General features: G+C 50.6%; 1 pseudogene; it reads left to right on the plus strand.

Moving 5' to 3' along the window:
• The first annotated feature begins 896 nt into the window (after nt 1-896).
• On the plus strand, nt 897-15,336 carry LOC114494938 (annotated as a pseudogene).
• The last annotated feature ends 6,597 nt before the right edge of the window (nt 15,337-21,933 follow it).

Raw genomic sequence — 21,933 nt, forward strand, 5'->3', positions numbered from 1 at the left:
TGAGTCTTTGAAATCTTCCCTGGATAGCCGTAACCAGACCAAGCCTCCCCACCCCTTCCCTCCTCTTTCAGCAGGCCTGGGCAAAGCGGTTCCCAAACCCCACCAGCCTGGTGGGTCCTCTCGGAGAGTGGAGCGAAGCACACCAACCGTCCTGGCTGGACCCAACCTGAGAGGACTGGAGGGCGGGTGTGGGCTTCCACAGGTCTCTGCATTGTCTGTTGGAACATGAATTTTGTACCCCCACTAAGAATAAACAGGATTAGGAATTTAATGCTGTTTGGAAAGGAGGATAGGTGGTTCGTGAAAGAGAAAGGTCTTTGCTTCTTATTCAGCTCATGCGTTCCCTGGGAACCTTCGCAGTGTGTACACACACACACACACACACACACACGCTCGTGCGCGCGCGCACACACACTCGGGGCAGGGCGAGGGGGGGGGGAGGGGTCGGGGCAAAGAAAATGAGCTGATTGAGCCAGATGGTTCAGAAAGTACTCCCGGGAGGCCTCTGGGGTGGATGAATCTGCATCTTTAAATAACATTAATTTCTGAAAGGCCTAAATTGTTTCTGAAATTACTGCACTGAACTCTCAGCTTTCATCTATTTTTATGGCACCTCTCCTGGTTGGAGGTAGGAGCTGCTGCTTTCTGAGGAGCTGGCGAGGATCAGCTTCCTGAAGGAGAAGAAATCTTTAAGAATCAGGGTGCTTTGAAAAACGGATTTCAGCAGGAACGACCACGCCTGGGCAATCTGAGCAAAGCGCCCGGTTCTGATGCCAGCTGGGGCACTCATTTCCTCAGTAGCCGGGGGCAAAACAATTAACCTCAGTTTCCAGGTCTGTAAAATGGGGTTAATAATGCTTACCTGCTGCAGGAGGCTGTGAGGTTTTAATTGGGTAATGGTTGTGGAGCCCTTTGATGTAGTAAGTTTTATTAACTTCCAAGGGATTCCCTGAGGCCAGAAAAAGCAGTTAAAACCCAAGAGAGAAGAAAGACATTGAAAGGCAGAGCAGCTCCAATTTCAGCATGCGCGTCCAGGGCTCCAGGGCTGGGGGCAGCTGCGACCAGGGCTGGGGCTGGGTGAGTGGTGTTTGGGGAGGGAGAGCCTGGCTGTGGACTCAGAAGGAGCTCAGCTTTCAGACCCAGGAGCGTAAAGGCAAACAGCCGCCAGCCTCGCTCCACCAAATCAGGACCATTCTCTGGCCCCACAGGGTTCTTTCCTAATAGCCAGTCTCCAGGAAGGGAATTATTTTGGTGTTAATCCAAGGTCCTTGGAATTGAATTTAGAAAGACCCAGGTTCTGGCTTCCTGCTTTCCAACAATTAAATAAAAAGAAAACTCAAGGTCTGGCCTCTGGCCAGGGTTCCTGACTGGAGTAGGGGTGGGGAACAGCGTCGGCTAAGGCTCAGAGAACTGGGGCTTCTTAATGGTCTATCACTCAAGCTCGGGGCATTGGCCTAGGCGGCCAGGCCAGCTCCACGCCTGAGTCTCCCAGTCCCTAAAAATGACTTTAATCTTTGCCTTAAAGACCCAAATAATTAAGATTTGGAATGTGAAAGTACATTAAAAGTATAAAGCATGCTCAAAGTGTTAGCTTTAATAATTAAGGACAAACTCCTACTTTTCCTTCAGTAATAGTTACAAATATCTTTTATTTGACTAATTTTACTCCCAGTTAACTCATTCAGCATGAGAAACCCTATCCTTCTCTCTAACTTTCGCTCCCCCTACCATGCGCCGGATGCACACTGACAAGTCAGCATGGCTGGTGGCCTTTCACGGACACAGCCCAACAGAAGGGCCAGCTTGTCGTGATCCCCGTTTAGCACTGAAAAGCTCGTGTACCAGGAACCCCAATCCCAAACCCAGGCAAACAGGGGTGGTCATCATCCTACTGGTCCTTGTGCTTGTTAGAAAGTGCTGGTGACCAGTTCTTGACAAGCAGTGATTGACAGAACTCGGGCCTAGCCGAAAAGCGGCGCAGCTGTGCAGCGGCAGAGGGGCAGGGGACAGGGCGTCTCAGGGCCCGCTCTCCTTCCAGGCTGTGCCTCTACCTCCGATGCTCTACCTCTACCTCCGATCAGGCCTGCGGCCTCCCCGCCCTGTAAAGGGAGGGACTGTGATGCAATGCCTTCTCACCTTTCCCTTCAGGAGAAAAGGCCACAAAGATTTGCCCAGGAACTTTCCCAGGTGCCCTGGGGGGGGGGGGGGGAGCGTGGCGGGGATGCCATGTAGTTTTTGGCAAGAGACACCAGTGGTGGGAACATGCTGGGGACTGAGTCCATCTTGCCTGTGGGACTCGGCTCCCCCAGGAGTCCTTTGATACCCTCTCTGTGAGCAGCAGGCCCCTGGAGGGAACCCGCAGCCCTAAACCAACAGCTGAGCACAGTACAGTTCTTTAGGTCACCTTCGTGCCTAAAATGAGCACGTTATACCCCTGAGGTTCGAGATTCCCCCAAGGTTGTGTTAGATTCCTGTTCCACGAAATGGAGTGCTGAGTCCAAAAATGAAAACAAGTTAAAGACCTGCACTGTTTCCTTATCACAAGGTGCTAAGTGACACCTCTGTCTGATGTGGTTTGCTATAACTGTACTTTATTTTACAAAATAAAGGTAAAGAAAAATATCTTCTGCTAACAGAAGTGAAACCACATTAATTACACTTTTGTTTTGTCTTCGCTGTCCAGATCCCCCAGCCGAACCGCTGCTTGGGCCCCGCTGCGTCTGAGCCAGGCAGACGGGGGAGGTCATCGGGCTGGCACTGGTCAGAGTGGGGGAGTTTTGGGGGGACAATTCTTTCAAAGTGCCCTTGATAAGAGCTTATGTTAATGAAAGCAATTTTCTCATGACAGATCAGAACTTGGCCTTTATAGCACTAAAAAAAAACTGCATTGAGAAGAAATGGGGAACAATGATTGAATCAAAACCTCCCCCAACGGCCTCCCCCCACTCCACGCATCTGAAAACGGCTCTGTTTCCATCTCACCGCTGCGCCCAGCCTGCCTGCTCCAGACGTCCAGACCTCGCACCCTGTAAATCCTCTCCGCCCTTGCCCCGGAGTTGCTGACTAGATGTATTTTGGGGCCCGGCATTAATTCCCTCATCCTTGGCTGGTGACATTAAGATTTGTAACTGATAGAATGTGTTTTTAATGTATTTCCTGCAGGTTACTATTAAAGAAATCTAATTCTTCTGAACTTACAAAAGGTTCTGCTACCATTAAAAAAAAAGAAAGGCATTCCAGGAAGAATTTCCCCTCGGCCTCCATCCAGATGGACCGGGCGGCCCGGGGCCGGGGCCCCGAGTTTCCCTGCTTAGCTCTGCCACGCGGATTCCCTCTGCCGCCCCGTCTGTCTTCTTCTCCGCGCCTTCGTTTTCCTGGGTATGAAATAAGGATAAATATTTGTCTACGAGATGAGGGGTGTTGTAAGGATTAATTGGTCGGTGCTTTGGGAAGCCTTTGAAGATGAAAGACGTTCTCTGCAGATGCTAAATAAACTCATAGCGTGTCTGGTTTTAATGAGCCAGGTGAAGCCAGCGGGAATGGCTGGAGATTAACTGTGCCTAGTCCAGAGCCCGCCTGCTTGGACGGCAAAAGCTGAGTGGAGCTCCCCGTTGGCTCCTGGCTAGCTCCCCAGCTCCTGGCACAGGGCCTGGCACACTGGTGTCTATAAATATATGCAAAAGCAACCAAATTCGGATTTAACCCGGACTCTCATGTCACAGAGAGCAGGGCCCCAAATATGCCAAAGCCTGCTTACTGCCTGCCATTCTAGCAAAAGCCTTGGGCAAGTTACTTAGCCTTTCCAAGGCTCAGTTCCTCATTTGCCAATGCAGATACTCAGAGCCCTACCACACGGGACTGTGGTGAGGATTCACCATGAAAACAGTCCACAGCAACTGAGCACGTGCTAAGTGACAGCGCTAAGCACGTTACACTCCTACAGTCATCGAACTCTCTCACCAATCCAGGGAGGGAGGGGCTCGTGTTGCATCCCCGCTCTACCAGTGACAAAACAGAGGCGCGGAGGGTTACTTGGTGGCTCCCACAAGGCTCAAGAAGTGAAGTTACTCTTGAAGTGAAATACAGTGTGCTCCACTCAGCAGAGCGCTGGCCACGCCCTAAGCCCCCCACAAACAGGCCGTTTGCAGAGTTCCCACATGGGGCCTGATTTGCCCAGCCAGCAAAGAGGGTATGGCATGGGGGTGTGACACAGGACAGGCCCTGGGAATGGAGCAGCCAGGAGGGAAGGGACTAAAGTAGACGCCGCGGGGACCCAGAACTGGGGAGGATGCCAGGTGTGGGTGCACCCAGCCAGTTTGCAGGTTTCGGTGTGTGAGTCTGGACCTGCTCAGGGCGACCACATACAGGACCCAGGGCACTCTGTCAGAAGCATTTCATGCCCAATCCCGGTACCTCAAACCTGAGCTATGAGCTTCAAGTGCTGAAGAGTGGGAATTCTGGGGATGGCATCGTGGCTTAAGGGGGAAGTGTCTCGGAAGGTGTGGACTGAATAGCTGATCTTTCAGGCGATCGGCAAACCCAGGGATCAGAGTGATGCAAACGTCAGACTCTGGCTGTCCCAGCTGTCCTTCGAGTCCACGTGAGGAGAAAGAAGGGGAGACCACGCCCCATAGAAGAATGATTTCACACCCCAGCATGTGACGTCGCGGCCCCGGGCTCCGACAGGGCGAGGGAAGCAGCTCAAACGTGGGTTGGGGAAGCCTCTGGTTGAGACGGAAATATCTTCAGCAACTGCTGCTGGTGGTGGAAAGGGTGGAAATGGAATTTCGTTTAAACATTATGTTGTTTTGAAAAGTCTGACTAACATGAAAGTCCCTATTTAAAAAGGAGTTGACTCCACATTGAAATTGGTCTGTGTTTCCACACCCACAAGCTGACTAAGCCCTTGGAAAACAAACTTCCTGGTAGATCCTGATTCAAATCACACGAGAGTGAATGCTTCAAGGTACAACCCCTGAGCTGTGAGCAGAGGGGCCTCTCCAAGAAAAACTCCGGTCTGTGTTTATGAAAAGGCAAACAGATCCCGAAGGGAGGCCCGAGTCCCAGCACAGGCCCTCCCGGGAAGAACGCAGGGTTCGCAGGGGCCCTGGCACAGCTCGCCCGGGGCCCCAGCTCGCCTGCCCCTGTCGGAGCCCTGCTCAGAAGCACAGAGGGATGGAGCCTTGTCTATGGGCACCACTAACGCTGTGTCACTCACTGCAGCTTCAGCGCAGCCGCGTGAGGCTCATGCATATTAACATCACCATGTCCGTTTCACGATGTGGAGACAGGCCTGAGGAAAGCAGGGTGACCCATGTTCTCGTTTGCCCCAAATTGTCTCAATTTATGATGTTCTCCCAGAATAATTAGCAGTAGCTTTCTCCTCCATTCTCAAAAGTGCTCCCATTTGGATGATAAATTATATGGATATCCTAGGTTAAGTGAATTGCTCAGACGTTCCCAGCTAGTGAGTGGCACCACTGAGATTTGAACCCAGGTTTTCCTCAGTTCAAAAAGCAGACACTGGGGGGGATAAAAAAGCAGACACAGGAGGAGTTCCTCCTCATTCACAAGAGCAAAGACCATCCAGGCATTAACGGCAAAGCCTGGCCAGCCAGATGCCCTCCGGGAGCCGCAGGGCTGCCGCCCTCCCCTCCTCCACCTGGGGCTCTGGGCCAGTCTCACAGTCTCAATGCAGGAAGGGCACACCGGTAGCGGCAAGCTCCGCAGTCAAAACACACACCTTCTGACAACCCACCTTGCTGTGTTTGTTTTGTCTGCAAAGCCCATATCTACCACCTCCTCTGTGATAAAAATTAAGAACTGACAGTTAAGAACTGACTTTGCACTTGGGCCACCAGCCCAGCTCTCAAGTTCTAACCTCCAAGACAGAACCACCTCAGTCCACCCCACTATCGGGACCTCCTCTCTTCGGAAAGCTGCCCTGGGGCCCACCCTCCACCTCCTTCCACTGCCCGTTTCTCCCGTTCTTACCTCTGAGACACAGGTTTTGTCTGTTGTCTCAAGTTCCTCTGTGACATCTGTTCATGTTTCAGGACCACAGAACTGACCTAATCCATGCTGATTTTTCCCAGTGAAGAAACAGGCCCAGAGAAGCCAACAGCTTGCCCAAGGGCACAGAGCTGAAAGTCAAAGCCAAAAGGCCAGGTCTCCTTACTCTGAGGCCGGTGCTCTTTCAAGCCAGGCTGGTTCAAGCGTGGCATGAAGCTGCCCTGGACAATGTACCTCCAGTGTACCTGGAGAAATTCTTTTTTTTTTTAAAGATTTTATTTATTTATTTTTAGACAGGAAAGGGAGGGAGAAAGAGAGAGAGAGAGAGAGAGAGAGAGAGAGAAACATCAATGTGCGGTTGTTGGGGGTCATGGCCTGCAACCCAGGCATGTGCCCTGACTGGGAATCGAACCTGCGACACTTTGGTTCGCAGCCCGAGCTCAATCCACTGAGCTACGCCAGCCAGGGCGAGAAATTCTTTATGAGATAAGACTTTTTGACTGCCAGAGAGCAAGACATGTCTGCTTGACCTGGTTTCTTTGCCCTTGAGTCTCCCCAAACCCCAGAGTTAGCAGCAGGCACCTTCCGTTCAGCCACCTACTGCATCCACCCGCCTGCCTCCCTACCAGGTGGCTGCACACAAACGCCCCCAAGGTCAAAGAAATCACTGCACCCGAGGTTGTCTGCGGTCTCCAGGCCGCTGGCTGTTAGAAGTGTCTTCCTCAAGTTGAGTGGAAGATGCCTCCTTTCCACCCTTCAGTCTTGGTTCCTCCCGACGACCCAATGCAGGGCGCGTCTGACCCCCTTTTTCCCGCACACCCTTCAGGTAGCTGAAGACTCACAACCCCTGGTCCTTCCATTACTCCTCACAGATATTGTTTTGGTGGCAGAATAGGTAGAGGCCCAAGGTTGAAGCCCACTTCTGCCTTTTTTCTGCTGTGTGGCCTTGGGCAAGTCACTCAACCTCTCTGAACTTCAGTTTGCTCATAGGAAATGTAGGGAGATCACCCCCCTGGTGTGGTTCAGTTGGTTGGGCATCGTCCTACAAAGCGGAAGGTCCCTGGTTTGATTCCTAGTCAGGGCACATGCCTGGGTTGCAGGTTTGGTCCCTGGTTGGTGCTCATACAAGAAGCAACCAATCAATGTTTCTCTCTCACATCAATGTTTCTCTCCCTTTCTGCCTTCCTCCTTCCCTTCTAAAAATAAATACATAAAAATCTAAAAAAAGAGAAATATAGGGAGATCATAATAGTATTTACTTAAGGTATTGTGGGGACCAGATGAAGTAATCCATATAACTGGTTAGGTCCAGGATCTAGCACAGTAAATACTTATAAATGGTAATAATTAATATTTTTACTTTTTTTCAACTTCATATTATATTTCTCTGAATGCAGTACTAAAGCTTTAGTTTCTCTGGAAGCCACATCACACGAGTAACTTATCAGTAAGGGAAACCCAAGTTCCCGTTCCACACACGAAGCTGTTACATGTTTCACCCACATGCAGTCACTCTCACAGACTTGCTCTGTTCTCCCCTGCCCCGCCACCCCCACCCACGCCCCAGCGTGAGGCTTGCTCAGATTGTATGTCATCCTATCAGAGACTCCCCATCTCTCTGGCCCATCAGGACTGTCTTTGGATCTGAGATCTGGAGACCAAGGGAAGACGATAACCACATGAAAATCCCAAAGGCTCAACCACGTGGGGCTCCAGCTGTCTCCGTTTTCTTTCTCCGTCCAGGTCCATAAAAGCCCATCCAGCTGCCTAGTGTGGCAACGGACCCCTTCAGGCCTGACTGGCCACGTTGACGTTCCGTGGACGATTGTGTGCAGAGGAGCCCTTGGGCCCCTTTTGAAGTTCAGCAGAGTGGACTGTAATCTAAGTGAGCTGGAACACGTTTTGATAAAGCCGCTTCCGCGGGGACTCCTTTCGGCAAAGCCAATTAACATGGGAGGCTGAGCTGAGGGGTGAGCTTTCCTGTCTGGGTCCTCCAGGCCTCCCACGGGCCTTTGATCACAGGACATTAGGACATTAGTGCACAAAGGGTAGCTCCGTCTGATGCTCCTGTTTTCCAGAGGAGGAAACTGAGGCCCAGAGAGGGGAAGTGACTCACCTGAGGTCACACAGCTAGTGAGAGGCAGAACCAGAGCTGGGACCTTGCCCATACTGGCCAGGCCCTCCTTGGGCTGCATAAAAAATGGTGGGTGGTCAGCGAGGAAAAAAAGAAGCAGAGAGGATGAGGCAAATACAGAGGAACCAGGCCCCTCCCAGGAGGCCCCTGGTGCCTGCACGCGGGGGCCAGCTGGCGGAGGACGGAGGAACAGCAGCGCGGCGGTTCGCCCCCACAGCCTCTCCAAGCACGTGGCCCTGCGGGCCTCACAGCCTTGGAGACAGTCTCCAGGGCTGCTTTCCCCCTGACACAGAGTCCAGCCAAAAGGCAAAATGACCTGCTCAACAGCACAGGCGGTGCTGCCGTGGGAGCGTCTGCCCTAGAAGAGGGCTTTCAGACCCCTGGGATAATGAAGAGGGTGACACAATCAGCTTCATGAGGCGGCTGTGACGGTTACATAAGAACTCAGAACTCAGGGGAGCCACCTGCCTCAGTCATGGCCATCACCAGGACACCTGTTGTCCTCATCCTCCCTCAGGCTGACTCCTGGGGAGAAAGAAAGGCTGTTCTGACAAAGTGTGGGCTCCTAGCTGGGCTTCTTGCCCAGCCCCTCAAACCCACCCAGACTCCCAAACCCACTCAGGGGGCACCCCATGGAAGTGGTGGGCTGACAGGTGACCCCCACAGTGGGGGAGGTCCAGATGTGTGTCCTGATGTGTCCAGTCTGTCCTCTGGCTTTCCAGATGCCCTGCTGAGCCCCTGAGGAGGGAGCTATCGGGTTCTGCACGTGCCCCCTTTTTGTTCTCAGGAGAGGCGTCTCAGGAGTGGAGGCCTGGAAGGACTCCCCACCGAAAGCCAGCAGGTCTCCCGGAACAAGACAGAAGGGTAACTTCCATCCCCCTGGGTGAGCTGGGTGGGGAGCAGGGGCCTGCCTGGTTTCTCTTTCCGGCCTCGCAGCCCCACTGTGCTGGGTGGGCAGCACCTGGCCCTTCCTCAATGTGCCCTGCTCAGGCTGCGGTTGGAGTGAGTTGGCTTTCCTAGGGCTTGGTGGGGTGGACAGAGCCCAGAGCCTGCTGGGGCCTCAGGGAATCTCTTCTACAGGTGACTCCCAAACACAGTGGCCACAGCTCATCTTGTATGTTCTAGATTTGACTTCTTCTTAGTTCCCCCTTGGAGTTAGCTTTTGGAGGACCAAACTCAGGAACTTTCCTCTCTGTGAAACTCCGCACAGCAGCTAGCAACCGATTTTGACTATGGACACACAAAGGGATGAATAAATTGTGAGTGGTTCTGTCACTTTGCAGCATCCTTGCTCCCGCCCCCCAAAGAGTAAGTACTATGCTTCAGATATCGCATTGATCAGTGAGGAGACAGAGACAAAGAAGACAGAGTCTTGCCCCCAAGGAGCTCCCTCAAGCAGACACTGTACCTCAAACAGTGTGGTTTGTGCCCTCATCAGGATGGAAAGGTGTGGAGGAGCACAGAGGAGAGGAACCCAGTCTGACTGACAAGGGTATAGTCAGGGAAGGCTTCCTGGAAGAGGAGATGTCGACATGGAGTTCTGCCACAGAGCTCTGAGACAGCAGATTTAGGGGGTGTGGATTTGGAAGGGTGTTATGGCACCCCGGCCCAGTGGGGCTGCCTGAGCAAAGGAGTAGCGGCAGGAAGGAGTAGGTGAGCCAGGGGCCACTCGATGAGGAAGGGTGCACGTGGGGTGTGAGGGGAGGAGTGACAGTGTTGGGGTGGACATGGGAGCGGGGCTTCCTGGGACAGGTCATCCCCAAGGCAGCGGCATTCTGGGAGCCTTGTGTCTGCATGGTCTCCCAGTCGAAGTGGCAGCACGGTGCAGAGGGGTCTCTCAAGACCAGGGCTGCATTCTGGCTCTGTCTCTTGCGGGCTGCGGAATGTGGACAGGCCAGTCAGCCTCTCTGAGCCTTGGCCTCCTCTTCTGGAAACACAGGGATAATTGTCCCTCTCAGAAAATTATGTAAATAAAAGCGGTGTGCAACAAAACTCCCTAGCACAGTGCTTAGAACTTAGAAGGGGCTCCTTGGAGACGGCCTCTGCCATTCACTGCATTATTTATGCACTGTGCTGTCCTCGCTTCTCGTCTCAGACTGCACTCAGGATAGGAGGTGACAAACTCATCACGTTAACTGGGATACATTGATAGTTTGGCTGTGGAAAATCACAAAGGCTCAACCAAGTGGGGCTCCAGCTGTCTCGTTTTTCTTTCTCACATCAAGGGTCCATGTGACAAAGGCTGAAATGGCTCCAGGACAGTTCTTTCTCCCTGATACAGCAGTTTAAGCAAACGCCGCAGTGCTGGGCACCAGGCTGCTCTCCGAAGCTGCTCTGCCACCTTGACCCACAGCCTTTGTGTCCCGGCTCCCGGAGCTGGGTTCACCTCCCAGCCAGTGGGAAGGAAAGAAAAGAAGCAGAGAACCTGCTCTTCCCTTTAAGGGAAGCTGGCCGTTGCCCACATCGACAATTCTGCGTGTTCCAAGTCATGTGCCACTGGCCAGAACTTTATTACGTGGCCACGTCTAGCTGCAAGGGAGGCTGGGAGAGGTGGTCTCTAACTCAGTAGTCTTCAACTGGGGCAGATTTTGCCCCCATTCCCAGGGAACACTGGCAATGTCTGGAAACAGTTTTGGTTATAACTGGGAGGGTGGTGATGGGTAGAGGCCAGGGACGCTGCTAAATGCTTACAATGCACAGAATGGCCCCCCACAAGAAAGAATTATAGAGCCCAGAATGTTTAATACAGCCTCAGTTGAGACACCCTGCTCTAACAGGGCAGCCAGAACTTGGGGTTTCTATTACAAAATGCAGATGGAGAGAAATGGTGCAGGAGACACCAGCATTTTCTGCTGTACTCACATATACCAACAGTTACATGATTGAAGAGGATTAAATGATATCTTTTCCCAGGGGTATCTCTCCAGCAGGGATCAAAGCTTTAAGTCAATGGGCTTCGAGGACTATCAAGAATTAGCCCACAAGACAGAGAGGATTAGTGGCTGGGCAGTCCTCAAGTCTCACCCCCTGGGTGGCCCGCCCAGAGCCATGCCACCGGGAAGGCCGGAACCCACAAGCCTCCCAGGGAGACAGGCCCCACAGGTGGGGTTCACAGCCTCACCCCACAGTATTTCGACCTCCAGAAGGTTTTCCTTGACATAACTTGGGCCTTTTGAAACCTATTCTGATTGGTTCTGTTTTCTAAGGAGGTGAAAGTGGGCTGAGAAAAAAGGAGGGTGAGAGCAAAGGGGCCTTCATTCCCAGGGAAGACACCACAGTAAAACCTTCTGGGTATTCACCCAACACCACTGCGTCACCACCCTCGCATGAGAAGCAGGCCCACAGAGAGGACGAGGGTTTGGAGACACGTTTTTCAGGGAACTGTCCCACCGCTGCCCTCTCTGGCTGCACTTTGTCCCTGTCGATGGTTTCTTGAGCATCTAACATTCCAGAAACTGTCTCTAGCACTTTACAGATGTTACCTCCTTTATCTCTCTACCAGCTCCTGAAAAAGTTGCCATTATCCCCATTACACACGGAGTCAGAGAGATTAATTTGCCTGAGATTAATTTATACAACAAGTAAAACACAGACAGACCTGTTTTGACCTTGGGAGCGTCTGGCTCTGAAGGTTCTGCTCTTCCCCCAATCACTTCTTCATCCACCAGGGTGGCCAAATGGGGATCTGATCTGTTGGTAAGTGTCTGCACCCCCAAGGAAGGAGGTTTACCCCATGAGTCACTTGTTCCATTGCGTCACTCATAAACAAACCTCAGCCTGCGGATAAATGCCACAAAGAGTGGTGCCATCCATTCCCTAATTTCCAGCTAGGAAAACAGGAGCACAGAGTGGTCAAGTGACTTGGTCAAAGTCACACAGCACATCAGAAAGTGTCCCAAAAGTCTTGTCTCCCTCTGCTCTAACAAATAAACAAACAGCCGAGGCGCGGCAGGCCCAGCCGCTCTGCACACTCTGCCAGGAAAGCTGGGCTGTTGATCTGGGGAAGAGGTCCAGGAGGGAAGCCTGCAGGTTCTCCTAGCTGTGGGACTCCCGGGGGCTGCGCCGAGGAAACCAGCAAGGAGAAGAAGGCTGCTTTTGCCCATGTGAAGGGAACGGCAATGACTCAAAGACACACGTGCTCTAAATCCATCGAGCAGAAAGGGCCTGATTTTAGATAGATGCTCTTTTGAGCCTTCCCCACACCCAATGCCACAAGCCGGCATTTGTCAACAGGAAGCCCATCCCAGTGATGCATATGCTGCTCCCTCATTCCGGCTGCCATGGGGGTGACTGCCGGAGGTTGCTGGAACCAGAAGCCAGGCGCTAGGCCACCAGACCGAAGGAGCCAAGCCCAGGGAATGACCTTCATGCCTCTGAGGAAAGCGGTTGTACCTAGCAGCCAGGACCTCAGATTTCCCCAGGCCAGGTCGACCACGAAGGGGCCTAAAATAGCTCTGAGGTTCTGGGCCCACGGGGCAGGGAGGGCAGTGGCAGGGCTGCGGGCAGTGGGAATGAGCACAGCGCCGCTTTGTTGGGGAGGTGAGGAACTCCGGCTCCACCAGGCTGTTCCACCTGCCAGGGCAGAGTTGGGCAGAGCTGGTGGCCCACGGCCGGGCTCCTCACAAAGAGAAAGCCATTTGTTAGGCTTTCCAAATTGATTCGGTGAACCTGAAATTCATTGCAAGGAAAACAATCAGGCAATCCAAATGGACAGGCATTCTATAAAATAACAGCCTGAACCCCAAAATGTCAATGTCATAGCAGCATTATTCATAATAGCAAAAAAGCAGAAAAAAAACAAGTATCCATTAACTGATGAATGAACAAACAAAATGTGGCATATCCATGTAAGGGAATATTATTTAACCATAAAAAGGGATGACATTTTAATGCATGCTACAGTATGGAAGAATCATGAAGACGCTATGCTAAGTGAAAGAAGCCACACAAAATGCCACACGCTGTGTGATTCTGTTGATAGGAAATGCCCAGAGGGGACCAGTGAACAGGGACAGAAAGCAGACCGATGGCTGCTGTGGCCTGGGGGGTGGGGTGGGGAGAGACTGCCAGTGGGTGCGGGGCTTCTCTTGGGGTTGATGAAAATTGTCTGGAATTAGGAAGTCATGACAGTTGCACAGCTCAGTGACTGTACTAAAGCACCACCAACTTGTGCACTTTCAAAGAGTGAAGTTTATGATATGTATATTATATCTCAATTTAAAAGTTCTTAAAACATTATAACTAAATACAATGTGTGGTCCTTGATTGGACTCTATACTGAAAAAAACAGCTACGAAGGACATTTTTGAGACAGGGACACTTGAAAACATTGTATTAGATGATAGCATTGCATCAGTGTCAGGTTCCCTGAGCTGACCGGGTGCCGAGGTTACGCAGGGCAATGTTACACAGGGGAATGCTCCCGTTCTCGGGACAGACATGCTGGACTATTGGGGTGAAGGGTCACGATGTGCGCAGTGACCCCCCAGATGGCTCGGCATTTACAAAATGCTGAGGTTAAATAACTCACCCAAGGCTGTGTAATTAAGAAGAGACAAAGTTAAGGAATTAGATATTGTCTAGGTCAAGTGCATGGGCTCCGGACTCCAGGACTGGGTTGTGGGGAGGGAGGCGGGTGTGGGTTCGGGCATTTCCTGGCGGAGGCAGTAGGTCTGATGCACTTTAAAGGGCGGGACCTTGGGAGGAGGACATGGTACTGGAACAGGGCTTCTTCTCTGTTTAAGAATTGAAATATTGGAGCCACGGGAACAAAGGCTCAGCATCCATGATTTTTCTTTATAGATCACCATTAATAATCAACTGGCTGGAAGAGCTATCTTTTAATAATTTTCTGATGTGTGCCCTAAACATATGTGAACTCCTGTTCCAGCGAACAGGGGGCGGGGGGAAATTGCTCAGCCATCACAGCCTAAGAGCCGTCTCCCTCAGAGAGCTGTCCAAGATCTTCGGTTCCGGTTCCGGGTGGTGACTTCAGTGAAGGAAATGGACAGAGAGGGGACTCTATGTACGGAGGTTTTTGAGGGTGAGAGGTTTGCTGTCAAACACAGCAAAGAGTTCTCTTGTCAGTGGGCCCACAGAAAACCAGGGGAAAGGATACAAATGGTTCATAGTTCTTTGTAACAATGAAACCAGCTCCTCGTTTGCACAGGCATCATGCTGTTCTAGAGACATGACTTCTGGTTGAGAAGTTGCAAGGGAGATAGAAAACCCATGCAGCTAGTGAACCGTTTGCTGACGTGCAGATGCTCAGTCGTGGAGAACAGTCCCCAAATCTGAAGCTAAGAAGAGAAGAGAAGACATAACCCCCACCCCCCTCCTCCTCCTCATCATCCAGTGATTCTCAGTCTGCTTCTGAGTGTTCTGATTCTAAAAGTGCCTCTAAAGAGAAATTTGAAGAAGAAGAAGAGGAGGAGGAGAAGGAAGAGGGAGAGGAGGAGGAGAAGGAAGAAGAAAAAGAAAAGAAACAGGAAAAATTCCTGAAAACAACAAGAAGAAAAGAAGAAGCAAAAGAAAAGCAAGAAAAGAGCATCTACTGAAAGTGAGGCCGAAAATCCTGATGCACACCCCAGCCTGCTGCCCTCCCACAGAGATCCCTCCTGGCCCTGAAAATAGATTCTAATGAAAGAAAGTCCTCCTAAAGCTGATGAAAAAGAAAGGGGAAACAGAGAAAGAGACAGAGAGAGAGTGTGTAACTCACCTAACTCCCAGCCTCATACCAGAGGCAACTTTTAGCTACCAGGTCTGGCAGGAAAATTAAAGGAAGGGGGCCAAGGCGTTATCAAACTCCATTTAGATCCAGTTCAGGATCGTTTCAGACATAGTGAGGTTCCTTCACATTGTAGGCAAGAGATGCAAAAAGCTCAAAGAATAAGAATATTAAGAGTTGAAAGATAGACCCAAGAGGTTAAGTGTGAGTTGAATAACAGAAAAGAAAATCAAAGAAGCCCAGTTAGAATAAAGAGGGGGAAAGAAACTGATCAAAGGCATGTGTCTGAGAGTCCAAACAGAAAAAGTGAAAAGGAAAAGAAAGTTAAAGACTATAAATTTCTAACAGCAACCAGAGAGCCATCAGAAGAAATTTAGAAAAAAGATAAGCATAATAAAAACAAGTGAAGAAAAGGGCCAAACCTAAGAGTAGGAATAAAAAGCGAAGAGAAATCAAAGAGTCAGGACAGCGACACCAGCATGACACACATGAGGAAAAGAGGATGAAGCCACGGAGAGGACCCCATGAGACCGCTGAAGAAAAAGGAAAGCCGGACTCTACAGGAAGAGACCCGAAAAGGGGTAGAAGTAAAGAAAGAGAAGTCTAAGCTGCTATGATCAAACGGAGCGTGATTGTAACAAAAGCAAGGGACAAGGCGGACGTGCGCAGTCCAGGGGGAGAGAACCGCACACACTAGAGGCAAACACAGTTAGGGCGGCAGAGCGAGGGCGCGGAGGGAGCAGGAATGGGGACAGAGGCGGAGAGTGCGGTGATGGGTGATCAGGAAGCCGTGGCTGTGGCCTCCGGGAAGGCGAGGGGGCCGCAGATACGGAGGACAGGAACCGGTGAAGAGGAAGGCACAGAGCCCAGAGAGAAGAGCAACACCCAAAGGTGGAGAAGTAAAGATAGAAGGATAGGGAGAGGTGCACAGAGCTCAGAGAGAGAAAGAAGGCCAAGCAGAAACAAAGAATGAGATAGAAACCAAGAGAAGAGCTCACACAAAAGGAAATTCTGAGGGTCAGAAGAGAATGTCCTCTAAACACCGTGATTATAACAGTTCAAATAATAACAGAGATAAAAGGGCTGATAGAGATCAAAGGCCATTCTCAAAAATAACACCAATAGTCAGGACAATAAACTAAAGTTTTCCACATTGAAAAATAAGGAGGACAAACCCTGGCCGGTGTGATCCAGTTGGTTGGAGCATCACCCTGTAAACTGAAAGGTCGCGTGTTCAATTCCTGGTCAGGGCACATGTCCAGGTTGTGGGTTCAGTCCCTGGTTGGGGTGCACACAACCAATCGGTGTTTCTCTCCCTCTCTCTTTCCCTCCCTTCTCCTCTCTCTAAAAATCAATCAGCCTGTACTTAGGTGAGGATAGAAAATAAAATAAAATTTTTTTAAAAAAGAAGAAAAAATAAGGAGGATGAGAAGGGTAGATCGGCAGTGGTAAAAGAAAACCAAAATCAAAGGGTCAAGAAAATGACCATGTGCATGATAAAAATTAAAAATTTAATCATCAATCAAACCCTGGAACAGATGAAGACGAAAGTGGATGAGTGAGTTGTATAAACTTATTTCCACTCTGTCTCAAATTTTAAGTTTTAGAGACTTGCTGATGAGTCTCTGATATGTTGTCTTCCTCTTTTGATTGTTTTGGGGGTTTTTTATGTTTGTTCTTTTTTTAAATGTAGACTTATAGATTGAGTCGATCTTTTGATAACCTGCAACCTGGATAACTTGTACTGCTGAAGTTTTTTTTTCTTTTAAAGATTTTATTTATTTACTTTTAGAGAGAGGGGAAGGGATGGAGAAAGCAAGGGAAACAGCAATGTGCCAGATACATTGATCAGTTGCCTCTCACACGTCCCAACCAGGGACCTGGCACGCAACCCAGGCATGTGCCCTGACTGGGAATCAAACCAGTGACCTTTCACTTTGCAGAATGATGCCCAATCAACTGAGCCACACCAGCCAGGCTGTACTGCTAAAGCTTTAATAAAAATGAAAACAAACAAAGAAACAAACAAAAAACAGAAAAGAGCATGGGCTCTAGAGGCAGACTGCTTAGGCAAACATGCAGCGCTAGCCCTTACCAGCTGTGTGACCTTGAACAAGTTCTCCTCAGTTTAAAAGTGGGGATGAAGAATGTGATGACAGAATCTACCCTAGTGTTATTCAAGTTAGAACATGTGAAGCCCGTAGGACAAGGGCCAGTACGCTAAAAGTTCTCTAAACCTATTTGAGGGAAGAATTCTGAAACCAGGTCTGGTTTCTGCTAGAGACTAGACCTTTATGCTGCCGCCTCCTCCCTGGAAGGATGGTGTGATCTCAGTGGATGCTGGGATAGAGAGCACTTTTTGAAAGACAGAGAGTTACCAAAGGGTGAAGGAAATGATGAGTGAACAGGCCCAAGAAAGGGAAAGCAAGCTACAAGGGGCCAGACCTCAGAAATCCAGTCCAGGGGGCATAAATAGGGGGTCAGGAATGAGGGAGAACCAGGAGGAGAGATGTCACTCGAGTGAGGACTGGTGACAGGGATGCCTAAACTGCAGGAGAGGAAACAGGCTTAGGACCTTGCACTGTGCCGTGTGTTCCAGGGGGAAGAGGGGCAGTTGACGAGAGGGTCCAATAATGAAACCTCTGTCTCGGTTTCAGGAAGTCTGGGGGCTGAGGAGGGGAGTGTGTGTCTTTGTAACCTCGCCCCCCGGAAGAATCCAACCTATGCCAACTGCTGAGTGCTTGGAACTCTCAGGTGTTCTCCCTGCTCAGTAGCTTCGCCTGGCTGGAGGAAGTAACAGAGGAAACTCTCCTGTGGTCATTCTCGAGAACTCTCAGCAGGTTTAAGGCAGCCAGATGAGTGCATGCCTGGGATAGCTCTCATACCCAGGCCCAGCAGAGGTATAAATTGAGAATTATGAGGAGAGATGCCCCAATATTCCAAGTGGGTGTGCAGGAAGGGGAGCAGGACAAACTGTGTATGACCAGAAATGAGGTTTCTGAATCAGGAGGAATCCAATTTGGTTGCAAACAGAAAACTATACCACAGTGGCTTCAATAAGCTAGAAGTTTATTTCTCTCTCATGTAAATGAAGTCTGTAAGTAGGAAATCTGGGCTAGTATGGTGGCTCTCTGGTCATCTGAAACTCAGGTTTCTGTATTTCTGATCTACTATCCTACTGCATGACTTTTTCCTCAAGGTCACTTCATTGGCCAACATAGCTGCTGAGCTCCAGCCATTACATCTGAGTTCCAGGTAGTGTGTAAAGGTAAAAAAAAGTCCATGCCTCCTCTCTCCTCTGTTAAGGAGTGTTCCTGAAGTTTCTGCTTACAAATCACTGGCCGCAAATGAGGCTTGGAATTTTTCTTTTATCTGGGCACAATACTGCCTTGTATAAAAGTGAGGTTCCTGAGGGTAAAAAGGGGAATGATTTGGGGTGTCTATGATCAGCCTCTGTCCCAGCCTCCAAACACAAGAGGGAGGGCATCTTGGGTCAAAGGAAAGAAGACAGGACCAGAAATCAAAAGATATGCTCTGACCTTTATGAGTCCGTGACCTTGAGTAAGTCTCAGAATCTCACTGAGCCCTTTGGGAGTGGCTGGCTGTTTGCTACAGGAAGAAAGGCAGAGGGACCTGGAAAAAGAAGAAGGCAGCATTTGCTGGGAGAAGTACAGAAACGACGGGAGATGCTGCTGCTCCTGAGCTGTGCATGAGACACACACCCACAAGCAGGAGCCTGTTCCCCCAGGGCCGTGTGCCCCAGGTCACGTAAAAACCCAGAGTCTGGCAAAGGCCCACAAGGCCTTCTGCAGCTCCCAGGGCCCCAGACAGGAGGGCAAACAAACATGACACCTGGGGGAGGCCCAGACACCCCGGAGAGAGAGGGGCCTCTGGGAGCAGAAACCAAGCTCTGGGTCCCCACAGGGCCAAAATAACTGGCCGATGGAGTCAATAGGCCAGCACATTGGTCAAGCTGGTGGGGGAGAAACCAAAACCCCAGCCAGATCTATTATTTAGCAGTTTGTCACTAAGCAAAATATAAATTATCCCCTCCCCCCACCCCCAGCTGCAGGGTTGTTTGGTGTCAGGAGGGACCTTGGGTCAATCAAGGCCGAGTCAAATGTTTTAGGTCAGCTCTCCACACAGCACCCAGTAGGCAGGTGGGATGTGTCCCATGTCAGGGGAAGGGACAACCTCTCCTCTAGGCCTCAGGTCCTATGTCCTTGCAAGCAGCTCCCCAAGGGGGTGGTGGGATCCTGGGGTACCTTAAAGAATTTTTATGACACAGTCCACTCACAAGTGTTTGCTGAATGCCTACTGTGTTCCTGCAAGCCCAGGGCAACAGTGGGCTGTGCCCCGCAGGCTGGCACATGGGGATCAGTGTCTTTTTTCGGAGCTGGGGTATACTCTACTCCCCTCCAGGCCCCTGACAGTGTGAGCTGTGGAAAGTCTGCTGTTTAGAGTTCAACGACTAATTGCTTACAGCACGGGCACCTGGGGAGTGGGGCGGTGCCAATCACAGTGGTGCAGAGAATCACAAATCTAGCTCCACAGCCCCTCTGGTTCGCACACACCAAGTGTGGAAACCAGGCTCCTGTAGCTTTAGTTTCTAGTCCACCATTCCCTTCATCCAAGAGTCAAACCAGAACCTTAAAAGAGGCTTTGCAGAAGTGAACATATACAGTATACAGAAAAGAACACACATGATAAGTGAAAAATAGCTTACAGAATTTTCCCAGAGTATTACCCAGGTAACAGCATCTATATCAAGAAATAGAACATTGGCAGCCCCCCAAAACCCCTTGTGCCCCCTGCCAGTAATTACTCCCCAAGGGTAACCCTATCCTGACCTCTGGGACCATAGATTCTCTTTGCTTTGCGGTTTGTGTGCTTTGTACGAATGGAGTCACTTAGGACGTTCTCTTTTGTGTCTGCCTTCTTTCACTCGACACCGTGTCTGTGAGATTCGCCCAGCGTGTGGTGTGTGGCTGCCGTGTACACTCACAACGGCACAGCATTCTGCTGCGTGAGTGAGTAGACGGCGCTTCATCCACTCTGCCGTAGATGGGCACTGGGCTGATTCCAGCTCGTAGCTATCAAAAAAGTGCTGTAGAGCCCTGGCTGGTGTAGCTCAGTGGATTGAGCACAGGCTGCAAACCAAAGGGTTGCTAGTTTGATTCCCAGTCTGAGCACATACCTGGGTTGTAGGTCAGGTCCCCAGCGGGGGCCATGTGAGAGGCAACCACACATTGATGTTTCTCTCCCTCTCTCCCTCCTTCCCCTCTTTCTAAAAATAAATAAATAAAATCAATAATTTTTTTTTAAAAAAGCACTGTAAAACCAGAACTTGCTTTTCACAATCATGTACCCCAGCCTGTGTGTGTGTGGGGGGATATGCATAACATAAAAGTTGCCATTTTAACCATTTCTAAGTATATAAATTCAAGTGGCATTAGTTACAGTCACACTGTTTTAAAACCATCACCATGATTTCCAAAATGTTTTCATTATCCCAAACAGAAAATCTCACCCATCAAGCAATAACTCTCCTCTTCCCCTCCCCCAGCCCCTGGTAACCTCCATTTTACTTTCTGTCTGTATGACTTTGCCTGTTCTAGGGACCTCATATAATTGGAATCGCACAATATGTGTCCCTTGTGACTGGCTTCTTTCCTTCAGCATAACGTTTTCAAGGTTCATCCATGATCAGAACTTCATTCTTCTGATGACCAAGTAACATTCCACTCTGGGACAGAAAAAATTTGGTTATCCATTCACCCGTGGATGGACACTTGGGTTGCTTGCACATTTTGGCTGTTGTGAATAATGCTGGGTGTGCAAGAATCTGTTTGGCGCACAACCTGTTAATGAGCACCCGCTGTACGTACAGGACTGAGACAGGTATTCACCCATGCATCGGCAGCCTGCATCTGAAGGAAATGGGATTACTGTCCCCAGGCTGCAGAGATGGAAACCGAGGTTCGGAGAAGTCAAGGACCTCTCCCAGGATCAAGGGGCTGATCTAAGCAGCTGAGGCCATGGCTCCAATCCAGACCCGTGACCCCAGGCCCAGTAATTCTTTCCATCCCTCCCCACCCCCAGCCTCCTAAAATCTCTCCGGTCACGAAGGGAGTTAGAAGATTTTGGTTTGCAGCCTAGTTCTTGCTTTAGTTCAGGTAGGAAATCTTTCCCTTGGAGCTGCTAAACCCGGAGTTGCACTTTCTGGAAGCGTTTTCCTCCCTCTTGGCAAACAGCCCAGGGCCAGGGAACAAGAGAAGCTTCGTGGCCCCCCCTACTCAGCCCTTAAACTCGGTGCTCTAGTGTTTTGTTTTGTTTTGTTTTGTTTTGTTTTGTTTTAGCTACAAGTTCTGTCACACCTCTGTCCTTCTGCCACCAGGCCCCCGGAGTGGCCCAGGGCTCAGGCTACACCTGAGGCCTAATTAAATTTGTAGTCAAGGGACAGGGGGAAGACTGCCTGACTCAAAGCATCCTTGTTCGGAGCCCGCTTGGTGAGTTTTGGTGGAAGACACCAACCAAGTGTGTTGGGCTGCATGTGGTTTGGTCCTGTGGGGAAGTGATAACACATGCCCCCTACGGTCCCAGTCCTGGGGGCCGCCCTGTCCGACTGTGGGGAGTGTGCTGGGGTTACGGAGCCTGCACAGGCCCTGAGAAAAACAATGATCGAGCCCATCAGGCGGGATTCTGTTGGTCCAAGAATGCTGCCCAGGGTTCTGGAGGGAGGTTGGGGACACTCGAGGGGGCATCCCCAGACACGACCTGTCGTCGAAGGCCCTAGTCATTCACTGCGAGTGTTGCTTGAGTGCCTACAGTGTGCTAGGCCCCAGGCAGGGGGAGCCACAAACTCAGACAACTCCCAGGGCCTGCGTGAGCCCCTCCCGGACCCTAAAATACCGCACTTCTAAGCACAACCCTGCGGTGCTCTGGGCCTGACCTCCCAGCTCCCCTAGCAGGTAATACTCGGCTCTGGGCTGAAGAGCGGCTTCGGGGCCGGCGTCGGGCTGAATCCTGCCCCCGTGACCCGCGGTGCGGCACTAGGGTG

Source organism: Phyllostomus discolor, chromosome 4 (genome assembly GCF_004126475.2).
Source record: "Phyllostomus discolor isolate MPI-MPIP mPhyDis1 chromosome 4, mPhyDis1.pri.v3, whole genome shotgun sequence".
In the NCBI taxonomy this organism is placed as follows: domain Eukaryota; kingdom Metazoa; phylum Chordata; class Mammalia; order Chiroptera; family Phyllostomidae; genus Phyllostomus; species Phyllostomus discolor.